The sequence below is a fragment of the Octopus sinensis genome, linkage group LG16, assembly GCF_006345805.1.
Source record: "Octopus sinensis linkage group LG16, ASM634580v1, whole genome shotgun sequence".
NCBI lineage: Eukaryota > Metazoa > Mollusca > Cephalopoda > Octopoda > Octopodidae > Octopus > Octopus sinensis.
The window spans coordinates 33401918-33416285 of NC_043012.1; positions in this window are offsets into that span (position 1 = coordinate 33401918).

Genomic DNA, 14368 nt, shown 5'->3' on the forward strand with positions numbered 1-14368 from the left:
AAGATGAATGTGCAAGAAAGCTAAAAGATTCTAAAGAAAAAAAATGGAGAGATCCCAGATAATTAAGAAATGAATTGCCTGCCTAAACAACATATGAAATGTAAGCGAAGTGAATAAAAACTTACCTGTAATCAAAATTACCTTATAAATTCAGTTTCTACAAATAATATTTTTCTAATTTTGCCACGAGGCTATGAGTTTTTGAGGGGAGGGGCTAATCCGATTACATCGACGCAGTTCTGAACTGGTAATTATTTTAACGACCCAGAAAGAATGAAAGGTAAAATCGACCTCGGCATCATTTCAACTCAGAATATAAAGAATCGGAAGAAATGCTACTTAGCATTTTCCCCGGTACGGTACCAATTCTGCTAGCTCGCCGCCACCGCTCCAGAATGGCAAAGCCATCTCGGTTGGATTTGAATATCGATACTTAAAGATTAAGGCGGAATACCGCAAAGCATTTTGTCCAATGCTCTAACGATACGCTACCATTTTATGGGAGAATATATATTTTTATGTATATATATAACAATAATTAAGGGTTTAGCAACAAATTGCTTAACCACATACCGAAAAATTTAGAAATAGCAGCCAAGAGACCGTTATTTCTTTTCGCTACAAAATATGACTCCATAGATAACACTCTCTGTATCACACAGGCAAAAAAAAAAAAAAGAAAGAACGGTCTTATATATATATAAAGTTAATCCAAACATGAAAATATAAAGAGAAAACACAACAACGCGAGGTCGTGGAACAAATATAGTATTATTGGACGCTCAGGAAGTAAGGGAAGAAGGAGGGTTTAACGTTTCGAGCGGAGCTCTTCGTCAGAAACATAGGAAAAGGAAAGATCTAGAGAAGGGAAGACGGGGGAAAAATCGCCAACGGTACACACGCGGTCTGCAGCATAGATAACTTCATTGGTCCCATATACTAGGATGAAGTGAAGTACAACAGCAACCATAACAGCAGAGATATAGTAACTGACTCGTTCTGACCAAATCCCCATTACTCGCCTCTGTAGTGGCGACCATCAGTATATCCATAGGTACAGAAAGAGACTGTACAGTGGTGAATGGGTGATGGTATGTCTTGGCCACCATATATACCCTATACATGTCCTTCCTGTAGATTGGAATGTGTAACATAGTCTTCAGTCGGTAACGAGGAAGATTGCTCTGTGAGTGACGCACGTCGTTAGCTTGTGTATTATAAGATTTTGGGATGGGGATGCATAAAGATAACTGCCTGCCTGCAATATGTCTGCGGCGTTACGACTGACTTGACAGTCAAGAGAAACTAGTTGGGTGTTATTGGAACATTATTAACTTGCAGATGATCATCATCCAGTGCACTGTAGCCATCAATGGTTGTTGATATGATACGAAGGTGTGCTGAAAAGTTACATCGACCCCAGTGTGTAACTTGTACTTATTTAATCGACCCCGAAGGGATGAAAGGCAAAGTTGCCCTCGGCGGAATTTGAACTCAGAACGTAGCGGCAGACGAAAAACCTATTTCTTTACTACCCACAAGGGGCTAAACACAGAGGGGACGAACAAGGACAGACACACGGATTAAGTCGATTATATCGACCCCAGTGTGTAACTGGTACTTATTTAATCGACCCCGAAAGGATGAAAGGCAAAGTCGACCTCGGCGGAATTTGAACTCAGAACGTAACGGCATATATACCCCTCTCAGATTCACACATTTATTGCAGCAGTCCTTAAGTTTTTCTAAGCCTTGTAAAAGCACTCGGAAAGTTGGGCCTCCAACAAGGTTTTTCGCGATACCCTTAAAGGCAGGAACATTTCAGAAATCCCTCGTGCATTTATAAGATTTTGGTTCGTGAGGAAACGCTCTGTAGCAAACAAAACTCCTTTTTCACCTGAGCAAATTGAAATGAATTGTCTTGACAAAGGACAGGTGATCTGCTTGGTCTGTGAGTCGAACCCACCGCGAGTTCCACGGTCTAACCACTGGGCCATGCACCTTCTGATTTGGAGACGAACAACAATACCTACTTGAGGGTCGCAGAATGCCTGATCAAGATTGACTTTGTGCTAAGTGTGCCATGTGTGCTATAGGACCGTTGGACCAAGGCCAACCTGGAACCATACAACAACAACAACAACATCAACAACAAAGCCAAAGCAGAAAATTTTTTCACTGTTGCTCGGCCTGCTAGAAATAGCAACAAAATATGCTTCCTATATAAAAGACGCATTGTTTAACATATTTCTGGATACACAAATAAACGGAGAAGTACAGGATGGCTATGGCTGGAAGGTCTTTGATCTTAGATTTGCACAGTTAGAGATGACTTGAGGTGAAACACCAATAATAACAACAGGAACAACAATGATTTTCATTCTTCTGGATCTGAATAACATGAAGCACCAATTAGCTATTGGGTATAATCGATTTTATAACATATAGGTGACCTTGTATCTTTGCAAGAAGTCGTGCATTTTAAAGGTGATAACGCACACACATACACACACACACACACTCATGTGTGTACGCACACTATGTATGTATTTATGTATGAAAGTATATAAATAGATCTATGTATATATATAATATATATATATATATATATATCATATATCCGTAAAAGAAGCATGTGTGTATGTATGTATGTCTATAGGTATGTATGTATATATATATATATAATATATATATATATAATATATATATATATAATGAATATATATATGTATTATATATATATGTATATATATATATATATATATGTATTTATGTATGTATGTATGTATATATATGTATGTATGTATATATGTATGTATATATGTATGTATGTATGTATGTATGTATGTATGTATGTATGTATATATGTACGTATGTATGTATATATGTACGTATGTATGTATGTATGTATGTATGTATGTATGTATGTATGTATGTATGTGTAACGGCGGTGATGATGAATATAACTTCTTTCTTATCGATTCAAGAGAATCATTAAATAGTTAGAAGTTCACCTTCTTTCGTCAGTCGAACTTTTAGAATAACTTCTACAAATGTGATTATCTACCATGAGATTCTAGAAAAGCAATTTACCAATAAGCAATAAAAAAAAAAATACAAACTCAGAAGCAAAAACATACAAAAACCTCGAAAAAAAAATCAACAACAATAATAATGAGAACAACAGCAGCAGCAGCAGCAGCAACAACAACAACAACCACATCAACAACAATAACAATAACAGCTGCACCAACATCGACAACCAATGACTGTGTTTGCTTACTGCTTGGTCATTTGCTAATTTGAGATCAATAGCTGCTGGAGATTGAAACAATACCTCGTTCAATTGTTTTCTAATTAATGATGCATATATGTATGATTAGACGTGTGTGTGGAGTTGAGTGTTTATGTGTCCATGTGTGTGTATATGTGTGTGAAAACAACGTCGACGTATAAGGCTTGAGATAAAGAAGAAAAAGAGAGAACTTTACGCTGAATGTAGAGTGAGATAATTCCTCAGATGCTGGAACTTCTCAAATCGCTACTCAGAGTCTCTCGGTGCCGATTATGAAAACCGAAACCTGAAATTCGGGCATCGTTAGTTGATTGGTTGACATAAAATTACAAATAATATAATTGGATAATGATGTAATTGCCGTATGTATGTCATTATTTTGTTTTATTTCAAGATTTCTTGCCAATAATGAATGAGCCGGTTTCTAACCTAGATCCACGGTTCCTTCATTAGAATTTCAACATCAACAACAGAGTATTTTTGTATGTATGTATTTATGTATATGTGCAGATTTGTAAGTTTTGTATTCTCATGCATATAGTTGCACGTCTAGACATGCTCACTTATACTTAAATGACAAACTTCTGGAAAGTTTCACAGATTTTTACAGTTCTAGTGATGGTTTGAACCAGCAGTCTTCGAATCAGCTTTCTCCTTTTTCGTTTTCAGAAGCATAATTTTGCAAGATTGGTATTTTGGCAGTGTATTATATATCCCAGTACCTTAATAATTACAAGTATAAACCTCAACTTGTAATCTGCATAGAATAGTTGTAGCTTCCTCTATAGTTCAGAGAAGGTATTTTGTTTTCCGCTGATCTTTAGCGTTATATCAACATTCGCTGGGAAGCTGATTCCCACAACTGTACATAATTTCACTTCTCCGTCCCAAATTACTATGTCAGGTCTATTATACTTAAATTTTATAGAAGTTTTTACTGGGACATTTCATGTATGTATGTATGTATGTATGTATGTATGTATGTATGTATGTATGTATGTATGTATGTATGTATGTATGTATGTATGTATGCATGCATGTATTATATATGCATTATGTATGTACATATGTATTTATGTATGTCATTCAGTTTATTTCAAGGGCTGTGTGGTAAGTAGCTTACTTCCCAACCACATGGTTCCGGGTTCTTGATATCAGCTTCATGTCAATCCTGATAGAGCTGGTGTATGATCAAAAACATCCCAACCGTGACCTTACTTTCATTCGGTATACTTAGATGGACGTTATCAAAAATAATCTTCCTTTTGAAGAAGGTGGGGATGCTATCTAAATGATTTAGGTTGCTATTTCTAGCAAGTCGAGTGACCATGTAATATCTTGCACAGGACTCATCGGCTAATATTAGAAATCAAATCAATTTACTATATCTGTCTCCTTCTACAAAGTTTTGGATTTTCTGCCAAAAATAGGGGAAACTTATTTCTTTACTACCCACAAGGGGCTAAACACAGAGGGGACAAACAAGGACAGACAAACGGATTAAGTCGATTACATTGACCCCCAGTGCGTAACTGGTACTTAATTTATCAACCTCGAAAGGATGAAAGGCAAAGTCGACCTCGGCGGAATTTGAACTCAGAACGTAACGGCAGACGATATACAGCTACGCATTTCGCCCGGCGTGCTAACGATTCTGCCAGCTCGTCAACTGCAATAGTGAAGTGGTCAACGACACGACAATACCAGTTTACTAGAGCGACTCTTCCTAATCACTTGACATACTAGACAAAGCAGCTAAATATCAACATTCTTTTGTTTTTTACTTGTTTCTGTCATTGGAGTGCGGTCGTGCTGGAGCACCTCCTCAAGGGGTTTTTAGTCGAACAAATCGACCCCAAGATTTATTCTTTGTAAGCCTAGTACATATTCTGTCCATCTCTTTTGCCGAACCACTAAGTAACGGGAACATAAACACACCAGCATCGGTTGCCAAGAGATGGTCTATGTGGGGAAACAAACACAGTCACAAACACACACATACACACACGCACACGCATACATACACACACACACGCGCGCGCGTGCGCACACACACATATATATATATATATATGATGGTTTTCTTTCAGTTTCCAAATCGACTCACAAGGCTTTGGTCGACTCGAGGCTATAGTAGAAGACACTTACCCAAGGTACCTGCAATGGGGCTGAACCCGAAACCATGCGGTTGGGAAGCAAGCTTCTTACCACACAGCCACGCCTGCGTCAAATCTTAACATCTTAAAAGAAGGTACGACACATTGGATAGTGTAGTCAGAGAAACACCATGACTGAATGAAAAAAATACCTGATGGTCACAGCTGGAACGCCGTTGGCTATAGGTCTGATCTGCATCAGAATAGAGCTGAGGCTTAAGAACAACAACAGCAACAACAACAACAACAACAACATGCATTAATAGCAGAATAGTGAAAAAGACAAAGGGACAAGAGCTGCTTGAGACTGCATGTTCATGCGCATGCGTGTGCACTGTGTGCGTGCGCGTGCGTATCAGTGTATGCGCGTGCGTGTGAATCAGGAGGGGGTCCAAGAAAATGGTTCAGCGCCATTCTAAGAGAAAGCTGACGAGAAATCAGTTTGTTTTCTCTATTCAATGCTAAGAAGAAATTATTCCCTATTATACAAGAATCGACTAAATAGAATATGATTCTGGGGGGTAAGAGTGGGGGAGATAGATTCCAGTTGAAAGGAAATACATAATTTTGGTAAGCATCCGTTGACAATGGCAGTAAGAACTACCACAGCGCAAAGATTTTCTAGAATATAAAGTATATAGGAGTGCGCGTGATTTTATACAAACACATGCACACACCCATACATACATACACACACGTACGTACATACATACATACTACATACATACATACATACATACATACATACATACATACGTACGTACGTACATACATACATGCATACATACGTACGTACATTATTTATGTGTCTAATTATTATAATCTCTCGAGAGCCAATTAATATTATCGAACGGCTTCATGCCGAAATGAATCCAGAAATGCAAATGTAAAATTAGCTCACACACACACACACACACATACACACACACACACACCACACACACACACAACACACACACTCACATACACACAAACACACACACAATCACACACATATACATGCATGTATGTATATATATTATATATATATATATACTCACGTGTGTGTATATGAGTGTGTATATATATATATATATATATATATATATATATATATATATATATATATATACATATACATACATACATGCATAAATGCATATACACACGTATATATATATATATATATATATATATATATATATATATATATATATATATATATACATTCACATATCATACATACATACATACATATATACATACATACATAAATGCATATACACACGTATACAGTACAAGATCATGCATGCGTAAATATATTTTTGTATCCAGCTCCATATTCATGTGTATGAGAGTGTGTGCGCGCGCGTATACGATTGTGTATGGGTGTATGTATTATGTGTGGGATAGGACTTCGATAAATTGAGTTTATCGACTGTCAATTAGTAGAGAAAATATGTCCTCAAGGGATTTTAAAATGTAAATATGAATACGACCAACACTTTCCCACAAAGAAGATTTTACTGATCTTACTGAAGTTTCCTTTCCTGATCTGGTGTTAAATTTTCAGTTTTAAGGATTCCTAATTTTTGTAAGCTAATTACTAAAATGATCTGCGTTAATCAAACTGTTTCACCTTGCTAAATTACATAAGTGAGACCGTTCTGAATCCTATTTAACCACTACCGTTTTTGCATGCACACTGATGCTCTTCTCAGGTATTTTATCTGTCATATTAATTGGTATACATATATATGTAGGAGATGCCGTGTGGTAAGATGCTTACTTCCAAACCACATGGTTCCGGGTTCAGTCCCACTACGTGGCACATTGGGCAAGTGTCTTCTACTGTAGCCTCGGGCCGACCAAAGCCTTGTGAGTGGATTTGGAAACTGAAAGTAGCCCGTCGTATATATATATACTCTTTTACTCTTTTACTCTTTTACTTGTTTCAGTCATTTGACTGCGGCCATGCTGGAGCACCGCCTTTAGTCGAGCAAATCGACCCCGGGACTTATTCTTTTGTAAGCCCAGTACTTATTCTATCGGTCTCTTTTTGCCGAACCGCTAAGTGACGGGGACGTAAACACACCAGCATTGGTTGTCAAGCAATGCTGGGGAACAAACACAGACACACAAACACACACACACATATATATATATACGACAGGCTTCTTTCAGTTTCCGTCTACTAAATCCACTCACAAGGCATTGGTCGGCCCGGGGCTATAGCAGAAGACACTTGCCCAAGATGCCACGCAGTGGGACTGAACCCGGAAACATATATATAATATATATATATATATATATATATATATGTGGTGTGGTGTGGTGTGTGTGTGTGTGTGTGGTGTGTGTGTGGTGTGTATTGTGTGTATGCATTTGTGTGTCTGTGTTAAGAACCGATGTTGGTACGTTTACGTCCCTGAAATTTAGCGGTTCGTTAAAAGAACCGATACAAGAAGTACTAGGCTTACTAAGAATAAGTCCTTGGGTTGATTTGTTCGACTAAAGGCGGTGCTCCAGCATGGCCGCAGTCAAATGACTGAAACAAATAAAAGAATAAAAGCATAAAAGAAAGAATATATATATATGTATCAAATATCACTTCGGTGACCGACGCTGAGTAGCTCATTCAAACATAAAAAAAATGAAAATAAAATGAGTGATTTACAAATGTAAATAATTAGATATAAATAATATACATAAATATAAAGAAAAGCAAAAGATATGCAATTGAAAGATATAAAGATTTAAATATATATACAAGTAAAAATATACATATTTATACATATAAGAAATATATACGTATTTACAGATATTTTGTTAAATGACCGTGTGTAAGTATGTGGTTTGTGGGGTCGACCACATCCTCCGCTTCATTTTTTGTAAATCACTCATTCTCATTTAATTGTATATATTTTAATTGTTTATTCATACGTTTCGTCCAATTCGATCGCCTGACCCCAATGTTTGTTTTGTCTGTCCTCGTATCGTCCCCTCTTTTTCTCAACCTATTGTGGTTAATAAAGAAATTGACTGTTCAGGATTTCCACCACCCTTATTTTTCATCCCACAGGGTGTCCAACAACACCCTCCTCACCAAGCAAGCCTGGTGGGGTTGCCAGTTTAGTCACCGGCGATCCGGCCATGCGACAGGCTGTTGTGGATTACATGTTACCGGAAGTACTCAAGAGCGGCCTGACATACAGACCTGACTTTATAGAGTGTTTGAGTGTCGGTTTGGTATCTGGAATGGGATAGCTTACCTCATGGGCAGGTAGAAGCTCTTTAACTTTGGTTAGTAATCTACTTAGGAGAAGGGGCAAAGAGCTGGACTGACCATCATCTAGTGCGTGGAAAAATAGATTTTTCGATAATGCCTAAAAGTCGACAGTCTGGTCCTAAGGTACCCAAAACTTAAATGTTGCAAACTTTAAATTATCAAGCAGCTTGCAAAGATTCCACAATGCTATAGAAAGTATCAACCTTGACCCAAACAATCTATGGGAAGATTTCAAAACAAAAGTATTTCAGGTCGCAAGTTAGTCAGTGGGATTTAAATTACATAAGTCTAGTGACTGGTTCTCAGATAGATCAGCAGAAATGCATGATCTACTTTTAGAAAAACAAAACTTCGGCCATACACTTCTTTCTCAGTCCTTCAACCCCAACTCAAACGAAGCTTACAGAAAGCTGAAAAGGAAAGTGCAGATTGCTCCAAGGAGAAAGTAAATAGGAATGGTGGAATGATAGAGCAAAAGGGGCACAAGAAGCAGCTGATAGAAATGATGCCAAGGGTTTGTACTCTTATGTTAAGGAGGTATATGGCCCAAAATCTTCTTCGATAGCTCCAGTCAGAACAGCATATGGATGTTTGCTTCTGACTGACACTGCTTCTATTCATAAGCGCTGGGTAGAATATTTTTCCTCACTTTTGAACAGACCACCAGGACGATAGAAAAAATCGAACACCTTCCAGTTATAGAAGAGATGGCATTTGAACCAACCCTAAATGACATTTATTTAACTGTGAATAAGCTGAATAACAATAAGTCTCCAGAGTCTGATGGAATCTGTGCAGAAGTCTTGAAATATGGGGATGACAAAATGTTTGAACTCTTGAATATATTAATTTGTCACTTTTGGAAAACTGAGAAAGTGCCTCAAGACTGAATTGATGCTGTTTTAGTCTCCTTGTATAAATCAGGGCCAATGGCTCTGTGTGGTAATTTTCATAGGATTTCGCTTTTGTCTGTGGTTGGAAAGGTACCTGCCTGCATTTTGTTAGAACGTTTAAATACCTTTATAGTTCCAAATGTAGTGTCTGAGTCTCAGTGTGATTTTCGTTCCTCCAGGGGCACAGCTGATTGTATCTTTACTATCAGACAAGTACAAGAAAAGTACCTATGTTTCAAAGGGCCAGCCATGTCACACTGTGTCGCGCCGAATCTCCTTGACAACTACGTTAAGGGTACACATGTTTGTGCAGTGCTTACCCATATTCATGTTAATTCACGAGCAGGGTGTTCCGTTGATCAGATCAATTGGAACCCTTGTCGTCGTAACCACAGTGTGCAGTTATATATATATTATGTATATATATATATATATATATATATATATATATATATATATTATATATATATAATATATATATAATATATATGTGTGTGTGTGTGTGTGTGTGTAAGCAAAAAAAAGATCAAATTTCGGTACAATTGTTTCGTACGAAGACCCGTACTCATCAGCCGAAAAAACATCTGAGTTCTCCAAACATCTAAGGGGGTGAGGCTACACTGCTGAAACATCAGGGATAGTTCTATAAAAATCAGATTTAGATAGTAAACGGACTTCCAAAGTTCTTTAATGTTGCACAGTCATATAACAGTCTTAAAAAAGTATTAAAAAAACCTCTTAGTTTCACAGAAAATGAAAACGTAAATCTATCCATAATGAAGTAGGTTTTATATATATATATAATATATATATATATATATTATATATATTATATATACACACAACATTATATATATATATATATATATATATATATATATATATATATATATATATAGATATATACATATATATATAATATATATATATATATATATATATATATATAATATATATATATATATATTATATTCATGTATGTATGGTATTACTTTATCACTTCCTTCTATGTAAAAGTGCATCACACGCATAGCATTACACATATTTTCATTTCAACTTCCATATTCTTCTTGCTTTTCTTTCCATTATACATCAACGCCTGCTCCCACATATCTGCATCCATGCTTTCCTTATACATACATAAAAATTACACAGACACACAACACATCATATACAACAACAACAACACACACACACACACTCTAACCTCAGCTACTACACTTCCCCATATGTTCAAATCCAAATACTTTTGCATTTGCACATGTACTCCTTACTTGTTGAATCCACCCCATCACCCCATGATAGAGCCGCATTTCTACGTGGATTGTAACCCTTCTCCATTTTCTCTCTCACTATTTCTTTCTCCCACCCTTCATACCCTTTTCTGTTTCTCCTGATGAAGGACTAAAGTCCGAAACGTTAGGAGTCTTTCCTTTCCACTAAAGAGTTAAACTAATATAGTATTTGTTAAAGCCTGTCTTCCTGTATTGCCTTTTTATTTTGTCGTTTTTTTATTGTTCATACATAAATGTATATATATACATACATACACGCACATAAACATATACATATGCGTATGCATACATACATGCATACACACATTCATAATTACAAACATAATATATATATATATATATATATATATATATATATATATAATGCAACCAAGATGAATGCATTCATATATATACGCGCGCGCGTACATGTATTACAAAGAACACACACATACACAAATTAATTCGCATAATTGCCTGTGCGTATACACGCATATAGACGCAAATACGTCTGTGTATAATACACATATAGATACACTCGTACATGTACGTATAAATACACACATTTCGTACCATGGCAGGTATTTCTTATACTTTCTCCACGGGTGGTCTTAATATTACTGAAAGAGTTGGCAGCTGTCTTTGAAAATAGCCGAAGGCAGTCGAAAATCTTTCAATCTACATAATGGTTTGGTAACGTTTCAATTCCATTTTCTAAATGAACTTTTAATATTGATATCCTTCGGTGTGTGCGATAAACACCGTGATATGAATAATGCACTAATAATTTTCAAGTGACATGCGTATATGTGTTCATATCCGTCAATACGTTCGTGTAAGTGTTTGTATGCGTGTATGTATGTATGTATGTATGTATGTATGTATGTATGTATGTATGTATGTATGTATGTATGTATGTATGTATGTATGTATTTATGTATGTTTGTTTGTATGTATGTATGTATGTATGTATGTATGTATGTATGTATGTATGTATGTATGTATGTATGTATGTGCGTACGTGTGTATAGAATTAAATATCAATTCCATTCTAGTGGTTTCGCACAACTAACGGTCACTGGTTCCAACCAATCGCTATCCAGCATTGTGAGTAATCTTCAGCTGGTACATGAAATGAATGCAAGTTGTACACACGGACACGTACGTACATATGTATGCCTGTGTATACGTGTGTGTATGTACGTATGTATGTATGTATGTATGCATGTATGTATGCATATATGTATGCATACACACATACACGCATACCTTTTAACTTTTACATTTTACTTATTTCAGTCATTGGACTGCGGCCATGCTACAATACCACCCTGATGAGTTTATAAATTAACACGCAACTATATACATACTCACACATCGAGATTAGCCGTGACTATAAAGTTTAACGAGTGAAGGCTTTATTAAACAGCAATATACAGATTTAGTAAATTTTTACGCCTGATTCGTTCAATGAGTCATATGGAATTTGGGGAGATTTACTGATCTGAGGTGAGTTTACTAAATTTGGCTTTCTCTTGGTTTCTAGCAGTAAATCAGACGTAGCTGTGTGGTAACAAGTTTTCTTCGCAACCACATGATTCCGAGTTCAGTCTCACTGCATAACACCGTGTGCAAGTGTCTTCTACAAGAGCCTCGGGCTGACCACAGACTTGTGAGTGAATTTCGTAGACGGAAACTGAAAGAAGCCCGCTCGTGTATATTTATATATATTCAGAATTTCAAATTTTCTCTTTTTTCTCTTTGTGTACATATGTATATATTGTTTCTGCGTGCGCGTGTGTGTGTGTGTGTGTGTGTGTGTGTGTGGTGTGTGTGTGTGTGGTGGGAGTAGATGAGGCTCGTTAGCCGTGGTGAAGGCAACTCTTCAAAACCAGGTCATAGTAATGACGGTCTCCTCAATTGGCTCCGCTATCAAAGCCATATCTGTTTCATGGGGCCGTTTGGGCTCCTGTTTTGAAACGAAGCCGTGATTAGGACAACCAGTATAAGATAATAAAACTCTGAACTAAAATTGACTTTACTACTGCTGTTTGCAGTCTCCTTTTGAGGAAAAGCCTAGGAGAATGTGTACATTTCGGATTCAGAATTAGTTTGAGGAAAACCAAAGTTATGTTTACTTACGCACCAGGACAAACATCTTCTGAAGCAAACATTTTTCGTGAATGGAACAAGGTTAGAAGTCATTGACACCTTTGTTTACCTTGGAAGCACACTGTCAAGAGATGGCGGTCTTGATGCAGAGATATGTTATCGAATAGGGAAGGGAAGTGTTGCATTTGGAAAGCTCGAGAAACGAGTGTGGGCGGATAGAGATATTCCCCCCCCCAAAAAAAAACAGTGTCTGTAAAACGTGGGCATTGACGGCACTTCTTTATTCGAGTGAGACCCGGACCAATTACAGACGTCATATAAAAATACTGGAGAGATTTCATCAAAAATACCTCAGATGTATCTTGGGAGTCAAGTGGCAATGTTTCATACTAGATACAGAGATTTTGCGCATGGCGGGTTGTAGCTTAATTGAAAACATGTTATCTTGGCTCAAATAAGATGGGCTGGACATATTATTAGAATGAAAGATTAGCGATCGCCAAGAGTCTTTTTTATGGTGAGCTCATTTCTGGTAAGCGACCACAACATAAGCTGAGGAATAGGTATAAAGTATGTGTGAAGAAAAACCTGAAGAAACTAGATATGAACAAAAGTGATTGGAAATTGATGTTCTAGATCGGAACTAGTGGGGAGGCGCTGTTAGGATTGGTTGCAATGCCTGGGAGGAGAAGATGATTTAGCAATCTGGGTTTAAAAGGGCCTGTCGCAAAGGAACAATTGGAACTGAAATCAACAGTGACCATTGGATATTATTATGTGTGACCGTGTTCTGTTGTCTAAAGCGGAATACGTGAATCATATGAAGTCACATGAAAATCGATATGCCCAGGTAGGTAATAATCTTGAACCCCAACCGCTGATTATGACTTGTGTCATATGTCACAAAACTTGTAAGACAATATCTGGACTTAAAAAACGTGCAAGTTCGCAAAGACATTCCTTCAGGATCAGATTCCAAAAGGCAAAGATGTAGAAGAAATTTGAATAATATTTGTCACTTGTGTTTTAAACCCTGTCAGTCAGCAACTGGTCTTAAAAGTCATCTCCGTTGGAGGGATTGTGCTGTGTGATGGGGTGTGGTGTGTGTTGATGGGATGGCTATCATATGTCAAAATGAAGCAATCATATATATATATATACACACACAGACACACACACACACATATATATATGTATTTACGTATGTATGTATGTATGTATGTATGTATGTATGTATGTATGTATGTATGTATGTATGTATGTATGTATGTATGTATGTGTGTATGTGTTTGTCCTCCACAATCGCTTGACAACCAATGTTGGCGTGTTTATGTCCCCGTAACTTACCGGTTCGACAGAATATACTAAAA